General features: G+C 49.8%; 1 protein-coding gene across 2 annotated transcripts in view; it reads right to left on the bottom strand.

The window, feature by feature from the left end:
- SCML4 (Scm polycomb group protein like 4) overlaps positions 1-18,675 on the bottom strand; it is a 68,713-nt gene extending 50,038 nt beyond the window's left edge. For both annotated transcript variants that reach the window (XR_004983773.2, XM_036414731.2), the window contains exon 1: positions 18,478-18,675. The gene's annotated coding sequence lies outside the window, so the exon portion shown is untranslated. The remainder of the gene's footprint in view (positions 1-18,477) is intronic.
- Positions 18,676-19,014: the final 339 nt, after the last annotated feature.

Genomic DNA, 19,014 nt, shown 5'->3' with positions numbered 1-19,014 from the left:
CTGCTTGGGGATCCCCACTCCTGCATCTACCGCTACCTGCCCGTTCCCCAGGTGTGGGGGCGTGACCTCTCCACGGTTCATTTTTCTCGGGGAGATAGTTCATCACGGTTTGTTGATATCCGTCACTTTTGGCCAATGCCATGGAAAAGAACCATTTCTTTTTCCAGCTTATTCTTATCGTTTCCCAGGACCAAACGTCTTTCGCATCCTTCTGTATCCTACCCGGAAGCAGAAGCCTCTAGGTCAGTGGTTCTCAACCTTTCTAAATGCCACGACCCTTTAATACAGTTCCTCATGTTGTGGTAACCCCCAACCATAAAATTATTTTCGTTGCTACTTCATAACTGTAATTTTGCTCCTGTTAGTGAATTGTAATGTGACCCGCAGGTTGAGAACCGCTGCTGTGGAGCCTAAGACCATCGGAAAACACAGATATTTATATTACGATTCATTAACAGTAGCAAAATTACGGTTATGAAGTAGCAAGGAAAATAATTTTATGGTTGGGGGTCACCACAACATGAGGAACTGAATTAAAGGGCCGCGGCATTAGAAAGGTTGAGAACCGCTGCTCTAGGAATTCTTGCAGATGCAAAGAAAAATTTCAGAGGGATACGCTGTTACAGAGTTAAGAACTGAGAAAGGGGGAATGGGAGTGAGAGTGCACATTAAAGGGTGGAGAGAGTTCTTACTTTTTATTACCATCTTCAATGGTTCGCTCGTTTATTCAACAAATATTGGATGTTCAATGCTACCATGGGCCAGTGTTCTGGACACGAAGACTGTAGTATCCACAATAACAGAAAGTCTCTGCTCTCATGGCACACAGATTCCAAGGGGAGAGACAGACAACAAGCAAACACTGGGTAACAAGCCAGGGGGACACTGCTCTAAGATAGATCAGTCTAAGGGGGGTGACGGGGGCAGTGGAGGTGCTCTCTGTGCTGCTGGTGGGAAGGCCTCGCTCCGAGGCAGGGTGGGGGACGCCCAGCCTGCAGGCCGCATGTGAAAGCCCGAGGTCTGGCCCTGCCAAGACAGCCGCGGGCAGGACTCAAAATTCAACAGACCTGGGAGCTTTTCATGGCGACATCAACTTATAGTAAGTGAATTATATTAAGCGAATGATGCTATAAATATCCAAATAGTCCTTGGCAGAAAAACGTTCCCTGTCCCTGCAAAGGATACTTAGCAGAGGCCTGAAGGAAGTTAGAGAGTGAGACATAGAGCTGAGTGAGTGACCGGCAGAGAAAGTGGCAAGGGCGAGAGCCCTGCTGTGGGGTGCGTTTGGTGTGTCCCCAGGCAGGAGGAGGCCAGGAGACTGGGCACAGGGGAGGCCAGGAGACTGGGCACAGGAGAGGCCAGGAGACTGGGCACAGGGGAGGCCAGGAGACTGGGCACAGGGGAGGCCAGGAGACTGGGCACAGGAGAGGCCAGGAGACTGGGCACAGGGGAGGCCAGGAGACTGGGCACAGGGGAGGCCAGGAGACTGGGCACAGGAGAGGCCAGGAGACTGGGCACAGGGAAGGCCAGGAGACTGGGCAAAGGGGAGGCCAGGAGACTGGGCACAGGGGAGGCCAGGAGACTGGGCACAGGGGAGGCCAGGAGACTGGGCACAGGGGAGGCCAGGAGACTGGGCACAGGGAAGGTCAGGAGACTGGGCAAAGGGGAGGCCAGGAGACTGGGCACAGGGGAGGCCAGGAGACTGGGCACAGGGAAGGCCAGGAGACTGGGCACAGGGGAGGCCAGGAGACTGGGCACAGGAGAGGCCAGGAGACTGGGCACAGGGGAGGCCAGGAGACTGGGCACAGGGGAGGCCAGGAGACTGGGCACAGGGGAGGCCAGGAGACTGGGCACAGGGGAGGCCAGGAGACTGGGCACAGGAGAGGCCAGGAGACTGGGCACAGGAGAGGCCAGGAGACTGGACAAAGGGGAGGCCAGGAGACTGGGCACAGGGGAGGCCAGGAGACTGGACACAGGGGAGGCCAGGAGACTGGGCACAGGGGAGGCCAGGAGACTGGGCACAGGAGAGGCCAGGAGACTGGGCACAGGGGAGGCCAGGAGACTGGGCACAGGGGAGGCCAGGAGACTGGGCACAGGAGAGGCCAGGAGACTGGGCACAGGGGAGGCCAGGAGACTGGGCACAGGGGAGGCCAGGAGACTGGGCACAGGAGAGGCCAGGAGACTGGGCACAGGGAAGGCCAGGAGACTGGGCAAAGGGGAGGCCAGGAGACTGGGCACAGGGGAGGCCAGGAGACTGGGCACAGGGGAGGCCAGGAGACTGGGCACAGGGGAGGCCAGGAGACTGGGCACAGGGAAGGTCAGGAGACTGGGCAAAGGGGAGGCCAGGAGACTGGGCACAGGGGAGGGAGAGGAGGTGAGAGAGAGAATGGGGGCTCTTAGAGCCCCATAGGCACTAGGAGCACTGATTCTCCCCCTGAGAGAAGGGCAGGGCCACCACACATTTCTGAGCTGAGCAGAGAAGTGACGTGGCTCACGTGCAAAAGGCTCGCTTTAGCTGCTGTGTTGAGAGCACAGCCACGTGGGTTCTGTACAAATTTGCTCATTTTCATTTTAAACATGCATATGTGTATGTACAACTTGCATAACTCAAAAAGAATAATTTAAAAATAAATAAAATAACCCTCAACAGCTTGCTACAAAATTAAGTCATGGCAGAATGCCCACCTTGTCTGAGTCCAGGCCACACGGAAAGTCAAGGTGGCCCAGGGCTTCGCTTCTCAATTTTCATTTCAGCCTTTCAGATGCAAGACGATGTCCAAAGGGGAGGCCAGAGGGGCCAGAAGAGAACGTGCGCCAGATCCCAATTGCATTGTGTTGCTTGAGCATTCTAAGGAGACCTCATAGTAAAGATCAAAACACAACACGTTATTTCATACCTGTGGATATGTGTACCCACATCCGTTTACTTTTTAAAATTAGCTAGCTCTCCCCTGACTGTCTAACTGCAGGGCCAGGTACGTCATTCCATGTGCCTCGCCCACTAGAGGCGCTCAATAATTACTCGTCAAGTTCACGAACAAATGTCAATAACACCACCACTTGGTTTCCTCACTGACAGAGTGAGCCCCGATAGCTGCCCTCCAGGGCCGCCCCTGGGAGGCTCCACTCCTTGGTGCCGGCCTTATGGAGGCCCACCTCTGCACACGGTCCTCCAAGATGTAGCCAGGCCTCTGAAGCCCGCACTCGCTTTCCTGGAGCGCCGCAGAGATGGCTGGCTTTGAGTATGGAGTCCCCACCCTGGCCTGGCAGTGGGTCCCTTACCTCCAATTACTCCCACCATCTCCTATGAATGCCCAGGCAACCGGTGAAAGAAATGGGGAGGAAGCTCACTGCTGATGGGCTCTGTCATGTCCAACGCCACATCACTGACCTGGGGGCAGTTGCCACTTCTTTCTCTTTGGCTCTTTGTCCAGTGGCATTGGTAGGCGGGCAGAGTTTCCTCTCCACCCCATCACCATCAACCAGCTTGTTCTGTGGTAGAGAGTTGTCCTTGGCCAAAGCTGGTTTGGCTCAGTGGATAGAGCGTTGGCCTTTGGACTGAAGGGTCCCAGGTTCGATACTAGTCAAGGGCACGTACCTTGGTTGGGAGCACATCCCCAGTAGGAGGTGTGCAGGAGGCAGCTGATTGATGTTTCTCTCTCATCGATGTTTCTAACTCTCTATCCCTCTCAATTCCTCTCCGTAAAAAGTCAATAAAATGTATTTAAAAAGAAAGAGTTGTCCCTGCACCCTGGCGCCCAGGTGCTCCTAGGCATGCATAGCCAGCAGCCGGCGATCTTCATTAGCAATCAGGAGGGAGGGGAGGAAACGTAAATGAGTCTTAGGGGATTGGAAAATTACGTGGTGAAGTATTTCTACGCACTTTCTGCCTAATACCCACAAATTTCGGGGGCCACGCGTGCTAACAGCTTTTGATTTATGATGTCTTTATTTTTGCATTGTTTTTAAGCCAAATTGTGAAAAGGTAACAAGAGTAAAAAGAGCCTCTTAAAAATGCCTGGAGATCCATCATGGGGTTAAGCCCTTTCTGTCAAGCTTTGCCACCACTTTGTAAAACAAGGGCTCTGGTGCTGACAGCTGAGGAACTAATTGGTATTGGACGCCAGCCCACCGGGGGCCCTGCTCTTCTAAGGAACATTTTCCTCCCCTCTCCCAGCCCCTGCCTCCAGTAAGACCTTTTAATGGCTGCTGAGGGCAAGGAGGAAAGCACGCCCTGGGTAAATGTTGGGGGGCCAGGTCTCACTCAGCTGCCTTGACACAGAGACATTCCCAGGATCTGTCATTAAAATGCCTGTAGTCCAGCCAATACGCCCCTGTCCCATTGCCCAGGGGTTGCAAAGCTCCCTGCTAATGCTGAACACAAATTAATAAAATGCTGTGTCAGCCCTTCTTGTCCCATTACGATGTTATTGTCATGTTTATTTGCACAGTTCCCTGTACGACACTGGCTGGAAAATCTAACGAGTTAGGCTCTCTCCTCAGCTAGGCTCAGCATCTCCCCAGGTGGCACCCATAAACTTGGCAGTTTGTGCTCATAGCAACTCCCCCCACCCCCAAGACAAGCCATTGGGGTTCTGGCCCTGGATGGAGACATTCTCTCAAACTGTAATTATCTTCCATTTATGCTACCGTAAAATGAGCAGGTTGTTTGTCTCAAAGAACAGTTCCATTATCTTAGTTTACAAAAAAAAAAAAAAAAAAGTTAAGCTATAGCATTTCCATAAATTCAATCCAGTCTGAGGAGAACAGAAACGCAAACTTCACCTGCAGTGATGTTATAAATCACGTTAGCCTAATTAGCCTTGATACCAGAATGAAGTTTCCTTCTGCCGTCTCCCTCAATCATCCCCTTCCCACATTGCGTCAACTTGGCTGCCTGCTTCCACACTCATTGCAGGAGACATGTGTTCCTTAGAGTAATCGAAATTTGAATGAAGACAAAAACAAAACAAAACAAAAAAAACATCTCTTTGGAATGTTTGTCTGGGAAGGGAAGGTATATTAGTGTTGTTCTTGGCAACCACATGGACATACACTGATACCTTCCTTCATCCACAGTCATTCAGCAAGAGAAGGTTAAAGATCTAAATGCCCTACAAGAGGGGGCACAGAGGAAGTCTGTGTGAAGAAGCGGGGTCAGGGGAGTCATGTGTAAGTGATGTCTGGAAAAGCACACAGAATCTTATCACCTGGAGAGCTGAAGGAAGCTCATTCCAGGGCATGGAAATAGAAAGTGGACAAATGCAGACTCTGTGAAGGGCAAAAACCTCCTGTGGCCTCTTCTTATTTCTACTTCTCCCTATGTTTATAATACATATGGTGCACTAATACAGTTGTATGTATGTAATTATGAATATACATGAGTTAGAGATGTGCCCTCAAGGAGTTGTTTATAATGAAGAACACTGTCCAAACATTTGGCATCGGTTGATGTAAGCAATGAAATCTTTCTGAGATATTTAAGCAGTTAAGTGACTAGAGGGGATCTGTGTCTTACAGAGATGACATTGGCGCAGTGCATGAAGTGGGTGTATGGAGGGGGACTGCAGGCCGAGAGGCAGGGCTGAAGGCCATGGCTGTGATCCAGTGAAGGGGCTGTGGACGGCCTGTACAAGGGCAGCAGTTCAGGGGTGGAGGGAGAAAGAAATGAAGTGTAAGAAACGCTTGGAAGTAGCATCTATTAGGACTTGGTTAAAGGCGTGGCGTGAGGAGAACTGAGGATTCTGAGACTGTTGTTTTGGATAACTGAGAACGCAGTTTGCATACAGACAGAATAAAGGAGAACGAGAAGATGTGGGGAAGGGTGCAAATGATGGGCCTGATTTTGAAAATGAGTTTAGGGCGCCTTTGAAACATATACAGTGGTGCATCACATAAAGAACGTCTCGCACAGCGAACGCTGCACACAACGAATTTCATTTCATGATTCATACAACGAACTTCGTTTCACACAACGAAGTCGCCCGAGCTTCCACGACTGCTTCGCCCGAGCTTCCACGATCGCTGCCGATGTATTGCATCCTTCCGCGCAGGCACTGCAGGCAGTCGTTAGTCACTGCGCTTAACTTAAGCACGTATCGCGGCAATCGTTCTTCATTACGAATTAAATCACGCACGTATCACGGCAGTCGTCCTTTTAAGTTAAACTCAATATTTTTTTTATATCATGATGTATCTAAATAAAAATAATAACAAAAAATTTATCTTTTTTTTATGTCATCTTAGCATATTTTATGCTACAGAACGAATTATTTTTTTTTAACATGTATTGTTATGGGAAAACGCGTTTCACATAACGAACTTTTCGCATAACAGACTTGCTCCTGGAACGAATTGAGTTCGTTGTGTGAGGCACCACTGTAGATGGAGATGTCCGTTAAAACAGTTAAAATTTCATCCTGGAACTCGGGTAGCTAGCCAAGCAAGCCTTTGGGTACGTAGCCCCTTCACATAATCACCCGTTTCTGTCCATATATCCCTAATCCATCTAGAAAACCTGGGGAGCTCCTTGCTATGCCAGGCCCCACGCTCACCTGGTTGGGGGGAGGAGCAGTTAACAAGCAGAGGCCATTCCTGGCTAAGGCAGAGCCACCTGGGGCATAGGCTCACACAACAATCTCAATGAGGTCACTATCAGGTGAGGAACCCAAAGCCAAGGGCACTTGCTCTCACAACCTCTCACTGGGGCCTTCCCTACACTGCCTGCCAATCGGGACCCAGAACCCACTGGAAATCTTCAGTCAGGGGCATTGGGTGGGGTTCGGGTAAAGAAAGCCACCAACAAAGGCCCCAAGACAAACTCTGAGAGCTAAGGGGACCCTCCTGGTGCTTTCTCTCAGTGCCTGCGATGTCAACCGAAACTGTGACAGGCCGAAGTCAAAGTCAATTCACACATCCAATATGAGTAAGGGGAAGCGAGTTCTATGTTAGAAGCAATGTTTGTTCAAACTTCTCCATGCCCAAGCCTCACACATTGCCTGTCCCCAAACTGATGGAAAATGTGGCAGGTCAGTAGACAACGGCTTTGGCCAATGAGTCAAGAAGGTGAGGTTTGCCGAGATCGGTTTGGCTCAATGGATAGAGTGTTGGCTTGGGGACTGAAGGGACCCGGGTTCAATTCCGGTCAAGGGCATGTACCTTGGTTGCAGGCATATCCCCAGTAGGGGGTGTGCAAGAGGCAGCTGATCGATGACTCTCTCTCATCGATGTTTCTAGCTTTCTATCTCTCTCCCTTCCTCTCTGTACAAATTCAATAAAATATATATTTTTTTAAAAAGTTAGTGAGGTTTTTGCCTAACCTGATCCTGAAGCAAGATATTTAACTTATGGTACCTCAGTTTCCTTGCAAGGACGTTTGTCAACCACCTCATGGAAATGTAATATAGTGCATCGGAACATCCATTTTAAAACTCAGGCCACAATAATTGTTATTCATTTTCAGAGGTTAATCTCTCGGGACTTAGAGGAAAATTCAAAATTGAAAAATTCAAGAAAATCTAGTTAAAGGATGATAATAAAATTAATATGTTTCACTCAGATAGAATCTGCAGCCTCAAGACTCCCTCTGCCAACTGGTGCACAAAGCATTTTGGGATTTCCCTGACCACCTGGGGGGCGGGGGAAGGAGAGAGGGACATGTCACTGGAGAGGTAAATGCATAGAAGGCACAGGTGAAGCCCTGTCAACAGCATAAGCTCTGGGGTCAAGACTAACTCCACCAGTACAACCTGCTGAGTTTCATCATTTTATGGACTTTGTGAGCTTGCACTGCTGCGGGGAGGAGAGAAGGGGAGACTTCAGTTGCCATTTCTGAAAAGGGATTTGGAGACATCCTGTCACCTCCTCTGCCCCAAGAGGAGAGTTGGAACTTTTGTGAAAAATATCCCTTGGCCATCTGGAGCGAGTCCAGCAGCAATGTGACTGACCTGACATGGAAGGGAAGATAGGTGTTTGCTAAGTCATAGGGGACCATTATGAGGCACATTCGCCACTGATAGTTCACAGGGAAGTGCATGAAGGCTGTTAAATGAAATCTGAAGATAAGCTCTGTTATGCAATAAATTGTGTGCCCCCAAGATTCACATGTTGAAGGCTTGACAAGCAACGTGACTGTATTTGGATATAAGGTCTCTACAGAGGCAATTAAGGTTAAATGAGGTCACAAGGGGCGGGCCCTGGTCCAATAGGTATGAGAGGAAGAGGGAGAGACCAGGGGTGCAAACACACCGAGGAAAGGTCGTGTGAGGATACAGCAAGGTAACCATTTACAAGCTAAGAAGAGAGGCCTCAGGGAAAACCAAATAGCTTGGACTGCTAGCCTCCAGAACGGTTAGAAAATATATTTTTGTTTTTTAAGCCACCCAGCCTCTGGTGTTTTATGATGGTTCCCCTCGCACACGCGGGCAGGCACTAAGAACACATTTTCTCCTCTAGTGCAGGAAACAGATCCCTGCTGTTTTGTTCCTGTAGATGTGTGATCAAAATGAACACAACTTGTTTTGTGAACGTGCTTTTTCTTTGTTGCATTTTTGTGCTTCTTTTTGGGTCTTGCAATACGAGTCCACCTTCCTGCTTCGTCTGAGACCTACACGAGTCCTCCTGTCCCAGGCGGAGGCCTCCATGCCCTCGGACACCTGCAGAGAGGTGAGGGCACACCTGGCCGTGCGGGTTATGTGAACTGCCCCAATCCAAATCCGTTGATTGTGTCTCCGTCAATCCCCCTGAGGCACCCTCGTTGATTTTCTGTTCTGCAATAACACTTCAGGCCAAAAAGGCCAAACAGATAAAACTGTTGTCCTAAAGATGTTTGTCCTACTTCTGGGGGCAGTCTGGACACAAATCCAGAAAGTAGAAAGTGGGTCCGTGAACTCGTGAACTCGATGGTGGCACATCATCCAAACAAGCAGGGCCCCAGGGGCACATGAAGATGTCCCGCTATCTTCACGGCCATGAGACAGGGGCTATCAGTGACGTCATAGCATATACATCACAGCTAAGCTCCTTGCAACCACTGAGCCAGACTTAGCATCAGGGAGACAGGGTGTCGAAGGACCAGACTTCCAGGGCAGACGTTTCCTCACTGGAGGACCAAGCTTGCTGTGACGTGTGATCCTGTGTGGGAGCCAGCAGGGACCTTGACCTGCAGCTGCAGCACTGTGGGCAGCCCGGGCAACAAGCGGCCAGCTGTGGGATGCTGGGGGATGGCCACTCCAGAGGGGCAGCTGGAAATCTGAAAGGTGGCTCAGCCTTCCCCGGAATTAAGAGTCACCCACAGGGACCTGCTCCAAAAGCGGCTCAGAAAGCTGAAGGATAACTCTCTCTGGAGAAATGATGCGAAGGACTCAGAGGATCACAGTCCTGAAGAATGGAGCAATACCAAATCCTCAGGCCAGAGACAGGGACAGTCTAGGGCTCAAAGGAGTGTTTAGAAAATACAGATCCGTAGATACAACCTGTGCAGCATTTTGCTGGACATCACCTCTCATGGTGACTTTAAAAAATATATTTTATTGATTTTTTACAGAGAGGAATGGAGAGGGATAGAGAGTTAGAAACATCGATGAGAGAGAAACATCAATCAACTTTCTCCTGCACACCTCCCACTGGGGATGTGCCCACAACCAAGGTACATGCCCTTGACCGGACACGAACCTGGGACCTTTCAGTCCACAGACCAATGTTCTATCCACTGAGCCAAACCGGTTAGGGCCGATGGTGACTTTGATGTGTCAATTTGCCTGGGCCACAGTTCTGAGTGTGTCTGGGGTGTGTTCCTGTATGAGATAACATTTGCATCGGTAGACTGAGTGAGGCAGTTTCACCTCCCCCAGTGTGGGTGGGCCGCATGTCATCTTTAGAGTCCAATTGTGACATGACACCGATTCTCCTTACGATACAGGTGTGAATGGGTTATGTGATCTGGGAATTTCACTTCAGGATTGGAAGCAGGGAGTTAACAACATCTGTAATAAAAAATGAGGGTGGAGTCTGGCAGGACCCAGGGCCTAACCGCTTTAAAAAAAAGTTTGCTGTGGATCAAACACGTCTTTCCAAATGGAAACACCAGGGAATCATTTCCTCTCTGGAACCGGCGGGGCCTGGGAACAGCCGCGCTGGCCGGCGGGAGCAGCTGGCTCGGCTGGTGGGCATAAAAGAGCTCTTTCTCCTCCGGCCTCGCAGGTGACAGACACGGAAGCCCCGGCGGCGGTTCAAAGCCAAAGGAAAGACTCAGCAAACGTCACCCGGCCAGGTCACCCTTGCCAAGCTGTGTGACGGAGCCTCGGTTTCCCTAGCTGTGCCATGGAGGGAAAACAGCCCCTCCCACCTTGACTTCCTGTTTGGATTAAATCGGATAAACAAGATACAGCCTGTCTAGTGCTTCCCTCAGCAACCCTGAGCCCAGGATGCTCAACAAACGGGAGCATGTGATTCAGTATCACTGTACAGCACGTCACAGTGTGCAGAGCCCCTTTCCATAGACCGTTTCCTCTGTACGTTACAGATGTTACCCGAAGTAACATTCCCAACCACCTCTGAAATGTTAACCCTATGACGTCATAGCACCGAGAGTGTGCCTGCTCTTTCCACAACACTGTGAGGCCTCCACCATGCTGAGATGATCTCTCCTTTAACCATTCATTCCTTCGTTCTTTCATTCATTCAATAAATATATATTCGGCACTTGCTGCATTCAAGGCACTGGGCCTCCGCAGTGGGGACCAACAGGAATAGCATCCCCATGGAGGAGAGGAGAGGAGGGAGCTGGGCCACCATACTTGTCCTGGATCACACTGGTAGGCTCTGAACTGGCTTTGGCCACTGGAAATCCATGCTGCTCTGTTTATGTTTATTCTGTGTAGCTCTCAGGCCAAAAGGACACCCTCAGGGGAGGAAGTCCCCGGAGGAGGAAGCTGAGGGGAGCTCTGCAGGGAAAGGAGGCCCTGCTCACTGCGGGAGAAAGGGGCCGCCTCCTGAGCAGGGAGGCTGTGCTGCCTGCATCCTTTGAAGGGCCTGGGGACACGCCGGAGGCCTGCCCTGGGAGAGAGGCTTCACGGCCCAGAGAGCCTTCATCACTCATTCAGCCTGAGAGCTGGACTCACTCAAAGAACATTTCTCAGCGTAGAGGCTTCCTGCTTTTTATTCTTCCCATCAAATGTCACGCGTTTTTGCTCCACGCTCATTCCTTCAGCTCGAGTTTTCACCTTCCAGCTTTCACTGAGGGGTGAGCCGCTGGAAAACGGTCTGGGGCGTCAGTGGTTCCATGGGCCCAGGGAAAATGCTCCCAACCTGCCCTGAATCTGTAGTTTCAGGAACGAGAAAGAAACCCTGGAAACTGACCAATCTACTAAGTGCACAAGCAGAATACAGAAAAATCTTGGCAAAAGTGTTTCCTTAACTTTGGGTTTTCCTTAGCTTTGTCCAGGAAGTCATGAGACCCACACTGTCCTCTGTTAGAAATCTACGAGGACCAGCCTAGGTCTTTGGCCGCATGGAATTTCTTTTTTTCCTTCTGGAAGGAAAATGCCAAAGAGAGTCGTGAAAACTTATCTTGTGCCCAGAAATATATATATATATATATATATATATATATATATATATATATATATATATATATATATTTAAAATGATTATACTTCTAATTTGTTCCGCATTACTCTAGTTTCAGGCCAATTAATAAGAACTCAACTTCTTAGCACCTGACCTTAGCAGAAATTTGGGCTAATTCCAAGGAAAAAAAGTACAAGACAAACTATTCTGAATGTCCCTTTGCCTAACTCTGCTGTGTCCTTTACTGGGTTCTTGCTTCACAACCTGTAACTAAAAGTGAGGGCAACAGAGAGAGAAGGCCACTCCTCGATGCCACTACCTAGCACTGGCCCCACACATTGCCACATATATCCCACACCAACTTGAGTTTCTAACCCAATTCCCTGGAAAGGGTCTATACTTACCTGGTCTCATTAAGGCAGCACACATGGTACAGCTCCTCACTGTGGGACCAATTACCGGTAACCATTTCCACAGGCACCAAAATGACCCCACCATACAGTGTGCCCTCATTATCGATGTTAAGTACTTAATTATGTTACCGACACTCCGAATGAAAGCTCTATGGTCACGTTGTGGGTGGTGATTTCAGACATTCGAGCAAGCTGGGGTGTGTTTATTTTCGCCATTCCCTGCTTTGTTAGTGATTTGTGCACCAAAATCTAAAGCTATCCACAGCTTTCCACTTGAAGAGTTTTTGCAAATGAGCTGTGAAAGTGACATAATCAGATATGCCTGAGCATCTTCTAGCATCTGAAAGAAAGAGTTCCCCGTATAAGGGGAAATGCACAGATGATTGGCTTGGACCCCCAAATCTCATGGCAGACTCCACAGTACAGGCAACAAGGGCAACAGCACGAACCCGTGACCTTAGGGTCCTGAAGGCTGAACAGTGACAGAAATATATTCCCACAGTGGAGTTGTGTACTGGTCAACAAACCCAATGACATTTTTTGAGGTATGCTCTTTGGGATAAACAGCATATCTTAATGGCTAATTATTTGATTAAGCCTTGATGTCACCCTCATTTCCCAGTAGGGAGGGTACTCAATCCTAAAGGACTGTGAAGGAGAGAGGTCAGCCTCTTTCTTGGAAAGCCGTCAGGAAGGAGCTTGTGATTGGATAGAAACGGTTAGGCCCAGAGATATTGTTTAAGTTACAGGACCTCCAAATCCTGTCTTCCAGAATTGGCTTTCATCTGTGTTTCTCTTTTCAGATCTCCCTTACCTCATTCGCCAAGGCCACCATTGCCTGTCGGAACAGGACTAAAGTCCCAAGGCAGCCCCAGATAGCCTCGAAGGCTGCATCCGTTTACTGCACAACACACCACTGAGGTTACCACCGGTCCGATGGGTGGGCCTGGCTCCTAACACCAGGGAAAAACACACCGCTTGGTGTTCAACCCTGATTTTCTCATCAGTGATGGCCTTGGATGACTTGTCGCAAATGTGAAAAGGGAAACAGAACATCTTTCCTTCAACCCAAAAGAAAAGACCCGTTAGGGCTGAAAGGGGACAGCCTGTGCTACGGTTCGCTCTCACTGAGCCCTCTGTGAGCTGCAGAGGGTCCAGGAAGGAGAGCCATGGCCAGGTCCGCTTTTGGAAGTGGGGGATGGGGGAGACACTCTCTCTCCTCTGGGCTTCATCCCCGCACCTCTTTGTTCAGTGCCGTTGCTCATGGGTTGGACTGGGACCCAACCAGGGTAATTCTTTGCTCTCCCCAGCTTAGCTTTTGTTTCCAGGCTTAGTGCCCATCTTCACTGAAGGGCTGCATGTTTCCTTAGGATTACTTCTGAGTCAAATGTTTTGTCTCGAAAGAATGATTGGATTGAATTTAACATCCAGTAAGTCTGACAGCATTCCAGACAATGACCAGCACAGTTAGAAAAAACGGGCAAAGGCCTTTGCTAACAAATATTTAGCTCCCAAGAGTTGAGTCACCGTCATGGGGCTGACCAGACATCACCCCCTTTCAAAGCATGGCGTTGACGCCGTTTTTCTCTGGCCTGTCATCTTCTCCTCCTGGCCAACGCCGCTCCTGTGCTTCTGTGTCATCATCCTTACAAAGACGGCCAGGCCGCTCCTGATCAGCCGGGCACCGTCCTCCAAGGGCACAGCCGGCTACGGGAGCTTGCCTTCACTTTTGAAAACCAGCCACTCTGGGACTACGTTCCATTTATCTGACCAATCAATGCAGCTGCCAGGAAGGAAATGCACGTGTGCCTCCCCACAAACAAACATGAAGGGGGAATGTGTCTGAGCTGGTGGGAAGGGAGGGAGGGGTTCAATGGTTTTGTGCCACCAGATTCTCCAAAACGCAACTGGTCAAACGTGACAGTGGCAACCCGAGGGAAGCTCGACAGGCAGGTCTCAGAATATATCCCTGTCACCCCAGGGTGTCACACGGGCTCCGTGGAGAGACTTTCCAGCTTGGTACACCCCGAGCACAGCCACAGGGAAACACATTCCTGTCTGTCCTAATCTGGAGTCCACGGGGTAACAGCTGTGAGAAGTGGGAGGTGCTTTATCTCCTCTATGACGGACACATTCTCATTTATTCCAGAACACACACATCCTGCCTGCTGCTCCTCTCCATCCCACCCTCCTGAGGCAGGGATGTTCTTGACGGTCAGAACTGCCAGCTCACCCGGCAAAGCCTTGTCACCAGCACCCCAGCCTGGCCAGGTCTCTTGGCTGAGAGAAGCAAGAGCCACCAAGGCTAGCATTTGAAAACCCAGGGGGAGGGGAGGAGAGAGCTCTGACTTCTGAAGACTGACTGCACTCCATCACCACTCGCCTTCCAGACACTGTGCACTGTGCCAATAGCAGTGCCCCTCATCAGGCTGCCCCTGAATGCCACCCACCAGTGACAGAGAGAGAGAGAGAGAGAGAGAGAGAGAGGATTGTGAAGCAGGCTGCTCTGAAATGCCCAATGCTCCTGTACTCCTCCGGACATTAGGATGTGGAGGTCAGAATAAGCCAAATTTCAAACAGTCTGATATGGCCCTTCTGCCCTGCAGCTCCTCTGCTTTGAGTCGCCATTTCAATCTTGGCATCAGACAAACTGCCATGAGAGTGTGCAGAAATGTTAAGGAGTGAACCTTTGCCAGAACCAAAACCGAGTCAAATGCAACAACAATAAAAACACACTTAGGACCTCGTGGGCTTGCAGCCAAGGCGCTGGAACTTGGTGTACGCGTATCCACAAACTCAGGACTCGCCACGGCGACACGGCAGAGATCCTAGCAGAAATTTATAGCCCAGACTGGAGCCGGGCGCTCTTGCAAATGCAAAGCTTTGTTGTCGCTGTGTTTCGTTTTGTTGAGGGGAGGCGGGGGAAGAGAAGGAAAATAAAGAAAGAGAAAGCAACAGATTTAAATGCAATCCTAGCATTTTGGAAATTCTGCGGTGACTTGGGCGATGCCAAGGTCTTTGAACCTCGTTGGAAAATGTCACAATCGATGTTTGAATTAAAAGCCAGTGAGTTTGCCAGGAGACCAATTGTTTAAAATTGGCAGCGTTCCAGACAACTTACGAGGCTGCGCGCTGCCCCGGGCTGAGAGAAAGGCTAATTCCAGGGCAAGTTCATTATCACCGTATTGATAAAGGGGTGATTTTTAAAGCTCATGGTGTGGTTTCTGCGACGTATTAATTAAAATTTAGAGTAATTTACTAGACACAGTCATGGCTTCTGTTGCATTATTTATGCCCCATACTATTTGTGTTTTCTCTGGGGGCTGTGCTTAATCCCCGGTTCCTCCTCACCTGTCTGCCCTTGAAGGCAACAGAAATAAAAACAGGCAAAGCTCACACTAGCCTTTTGGGAAATCACAGAATTAAGAAGCTGTCCAAGGAGGCACTTCACCAAAACTCATTCCTAGACGAGTCCAGTGTGCCCACCCAAACGAAGAAACACGTGTGCTCACGGCCACTGGCCCGGCTTTCACAAACCACTTCTCCGAAGTGCTGGGCCGAGTTTTATGCTCTTTGATAATTAGATGGGAAAAGTCTTCCTCGTCTTCCCCCTCCTCCCCCCCACCCCCCTGTCTTTCCCACGGCATCCCTGAACAAAAGCAGAAAGCAGGGCAAAGAGGAGCAGCTGGGGATAAAACTGGGGGCCGCTGGCATCTGAAGCCCCCAGCCCCACAAGGGCGTGATGCTGAGGCTCCCAGGCGTGCGGGCTGGGTAAGGCCCCCAGTGCTGGCTCTCCCAGGTCCTAAGAGGCAAGCTTGTAGAGGCGTGGTGTGTCCACCCGGCACACCAACAGTAAAAGCACCTGCAAAACACTCCTGTCTAGCTCCCCGCATGTTGGGACAGGGTGCTTCTCTCCGAGCATCCCTCGTTTTGATGTAAGGGAACTTCCGCCATGTATGTCTTGAAGAATTTGAGATCGAAAACGGAGACGAACCAAATAAAAGCCACCACTCCCTGGGAGCGTGGGTGCAGCCTGATGCTCACACACCACTTAAAAGTTGACACATTTTCTACCCTTGCACCTGGAGGCGTCGCTTCGTTTCCATAGTGAACGTGCTATTGAACATCTGTGAACATCTGTAAACATCGTCTTTTTTCGAGTTCTCGTCGGCCAGCAGCGGGTTTGCGGGCCTCACCTGCTGCTGGGAGTGGGGTGGGGGGGGTAGGACAGGACTGGCACCAGGAACTAGGAAGTGACATTGCACCCCCAAAACAGACCGGCACCAGCTGAGGAAATCACTCTCCTCTTGCTTTCCTCACTGTTTTCTTTCCCCTCACCCCACATCCATTTTTACTTATTTGTTTATTTTTACTTTTTCCAGCAACGTGGAAGTCATTTTGGAGGCCCAGGAAAGAAATGTAAACACGTACGGTTAAAACATCAAAGAACTGCGTTTTTGTGGGGTTTGCCATGTTCTTCTAATTCCACAGAGCAAGCAGATGAACAAACTCACCAACATAGCAGAGTCTCTCCACAGGCACAATGTAGAAGAGCTAAACACGTCCGCAATGTAGAAGAGCTAAACACGTCCGATTTTTTAAACTACGTCGCAAATATGTTTTTTAAAAGTAACGCTTTTGAAACAAAACCGAAGCACTTCCCTGGCGGTCTTAGACTAGCCTCCTCTCCGGCTGCTCCGCCTCAGCCCCGCCTGGCTGCCCCAGGCTGCCTCACCCCCAGCTCCCCAACAGGACGGAGCTCGGCGCAGGCAGCCGCGCCGGGGTAGTCCATGGCCAGCTCCCTCACAGTTACTTTCAATGCTTTCGCTCCAAATATTGTTTCCTTTAAAAAGAAACGAGCCCTAACCGGTTTGGCTCATTAGATAGAGTGTTGACCTGCAGACTGAAAGGTCCCAGGTTCGATTCCGGTCAAGGGCATGTACCTTGGTTGCGAGCACATACCCAGTGGGGGGTGTGCAGGAGGCAGCTGATTGGTGTTTCTAACTCTCTCTCCTTCTCCCTTCCTCTCTGTAAAAAAAAACAAACAAACAATAAAATATATTTTTTAAATTATTTTTAAAAAACAAAAAGAAAAAGAAATAAGAGTCATGGGAAAGAAAAGAACTGCGTCTCGCTTTAAAAATGGTCCCTCTGGTTGCAAAGGAAGAAAAAACAGAGTAGACAACCAGCATCTCCGTCCGGAAGGACCTGGATTCCTTCCTCAAGCCAGAGAGGCTGAGCTCCGCCAGCAGCCACTGTCTCGGAACGCCACCGATGGCCTCACCTCTTTTTTATTTTTATTTTTTTGATATATTTTATTGACTTTCTACAGAGAGGAATTGAGAGGGATAGAGAGTTAGAAACATCGATGAGAGAGAAACATCAACCAGCTGCCTCCTGCACACCTCCCACTGGGGATGTGCCCGCAACCAAGGTACATGCCCTTGACCGGAATCGAATCTGGGACCTTTCAGTCCGCAGGCCGATGCTCTATCCACTGAGCCAAACCGGTTTCGGCTGGCCTCACCTCTTGAGGACCAGCCCAGAGCACAGCCTTGCCGGGCCGCCCCGCGCTGACGGTACAGGGAGTGGAGAGAACTCGGGCTGTCACCTCACATATCGGCCCCGTGACTTCCATGCAGCCGGCACCTCACCCTCCTCCCAGTCCTCTCCTGTCAGCACGAAACCCGGAGAGGGAGCCTCGTGCCAACAGGAGGGACATATGGAATCGGGTTCAAGTCACACCGGGCCCCCACCTGGGACAGAGGTGGCTCTGTGTACTTGAATTTGGGAAAACTGCTTCTGACATGCCATAGTCACCTGTGTGTGTTTTTTCTCCAAGAAAAAAAAAACAACTAACCAGCACCAGCAACTAGCAATAAATAGTATTCTCATCCATCCTGGGAAATCAGGAAACACCAGAACTAAACCCGTAAAATATTCCATCGGGTATACAAAAAAAATAAAATTCCATTTAAAACACCACTCTCGCCTTTTTCACAACAGGCTGATTTCAAACATTACATATTAGGTAAATATTTTTATCCCAAGACATGCTAAACATGTCTTTATTTAAAAAAAAAAAAAAAAAGCAAAATCATCATTTTAAAAATAGCTAACCATTTATTTGAGTTCACATTTCAGGGGGAGAAAAACAACTTTCTACAGATTTCAATGCAGAGTTAAAGAGCAGTGACCACGTATATCCCTAAATGTATCCACTCTATGATTCTCTGCTCCGTCTTCCCCCTGAGACCTGATGGAGAAATCACACATTGTATCTGGAGTAGAAGGTGCTAAAGTTACCTGCTGCCCCTGCGGTCTGAGTGCAGGACATTCATGCAGCGCCCGAGCGGGAGGGAGGGAGGGAGGGAGGGAGGAGGGAGGCATGCCCCCCGCCGAGCTGAGCCCTGAGCCAGGGAACCTGTCATGCTGGCAGCGGCCAGAGCCAGACCCCGTGCCCGCGGCACACCCTCCGCCTGTGTGTCTCCCTTACCTACAGCGGGTGCACCAGAGCCTGGTCGGGTTCGTTCCCAGGCCGGGAAGGTCCGCTCAGGAGGCAGAAGACTTTCGCTACCTGCACACCGCGTCCTGCAAAAAGCTACGCGTCCGCCGGGGTGTCAGTGGCTCACAGTTAGTCTCCAGCAGCCCCGCGCTCCGGCTGCACACATCTCATTAGATTAATGCATTCAGCACAGGCAGAAAACTCGATTTACCATAGCTACAGCAATGAATTTCCATTACGATGACAGCTCCAACCACATCATGTCCGGAAAACCAGCCAACCACTGGCTTTTAAAGAACACACACATTTTACATGCAGAAAACGCGAGGTGTGTGTGTGTCTGTGTGTGTGTGTGTGTGTGTGTGTGTTTTCCGTGTTTCCTTCCTCTTAGCAGCCCAACTAAGAGAAATGTGTGCAGTGTAGCTTTTCGACGACATGAGCTGCAAGGTAATGACACTTCTGCTTCTGTGGTAGTTGCGTCCTTGTAATAAACTGAATTATGTCACAATTGTCAGAAGGGGTGTTTCC

This window comes from Pipistrellus kuhlii, unplaced genomic scaffold (assembly GCF_014108245.1).
Source record: "Pipistrellus kuhlii isolate mPipKuh1 unplaced genomic scaffold, mPipKuh1.p scaffold_m20_p_5, whole genome shotgun sequence".
NCBI lineage: Eukaryota > Metazoa > Chordata > Mammalia > Chiroptera > Vespertilionidae > Pipistrellus > Pipistrellus kuhlii.
This window is presented reverse-complemented; position numbering and strand designations above follow the sequence as displayed.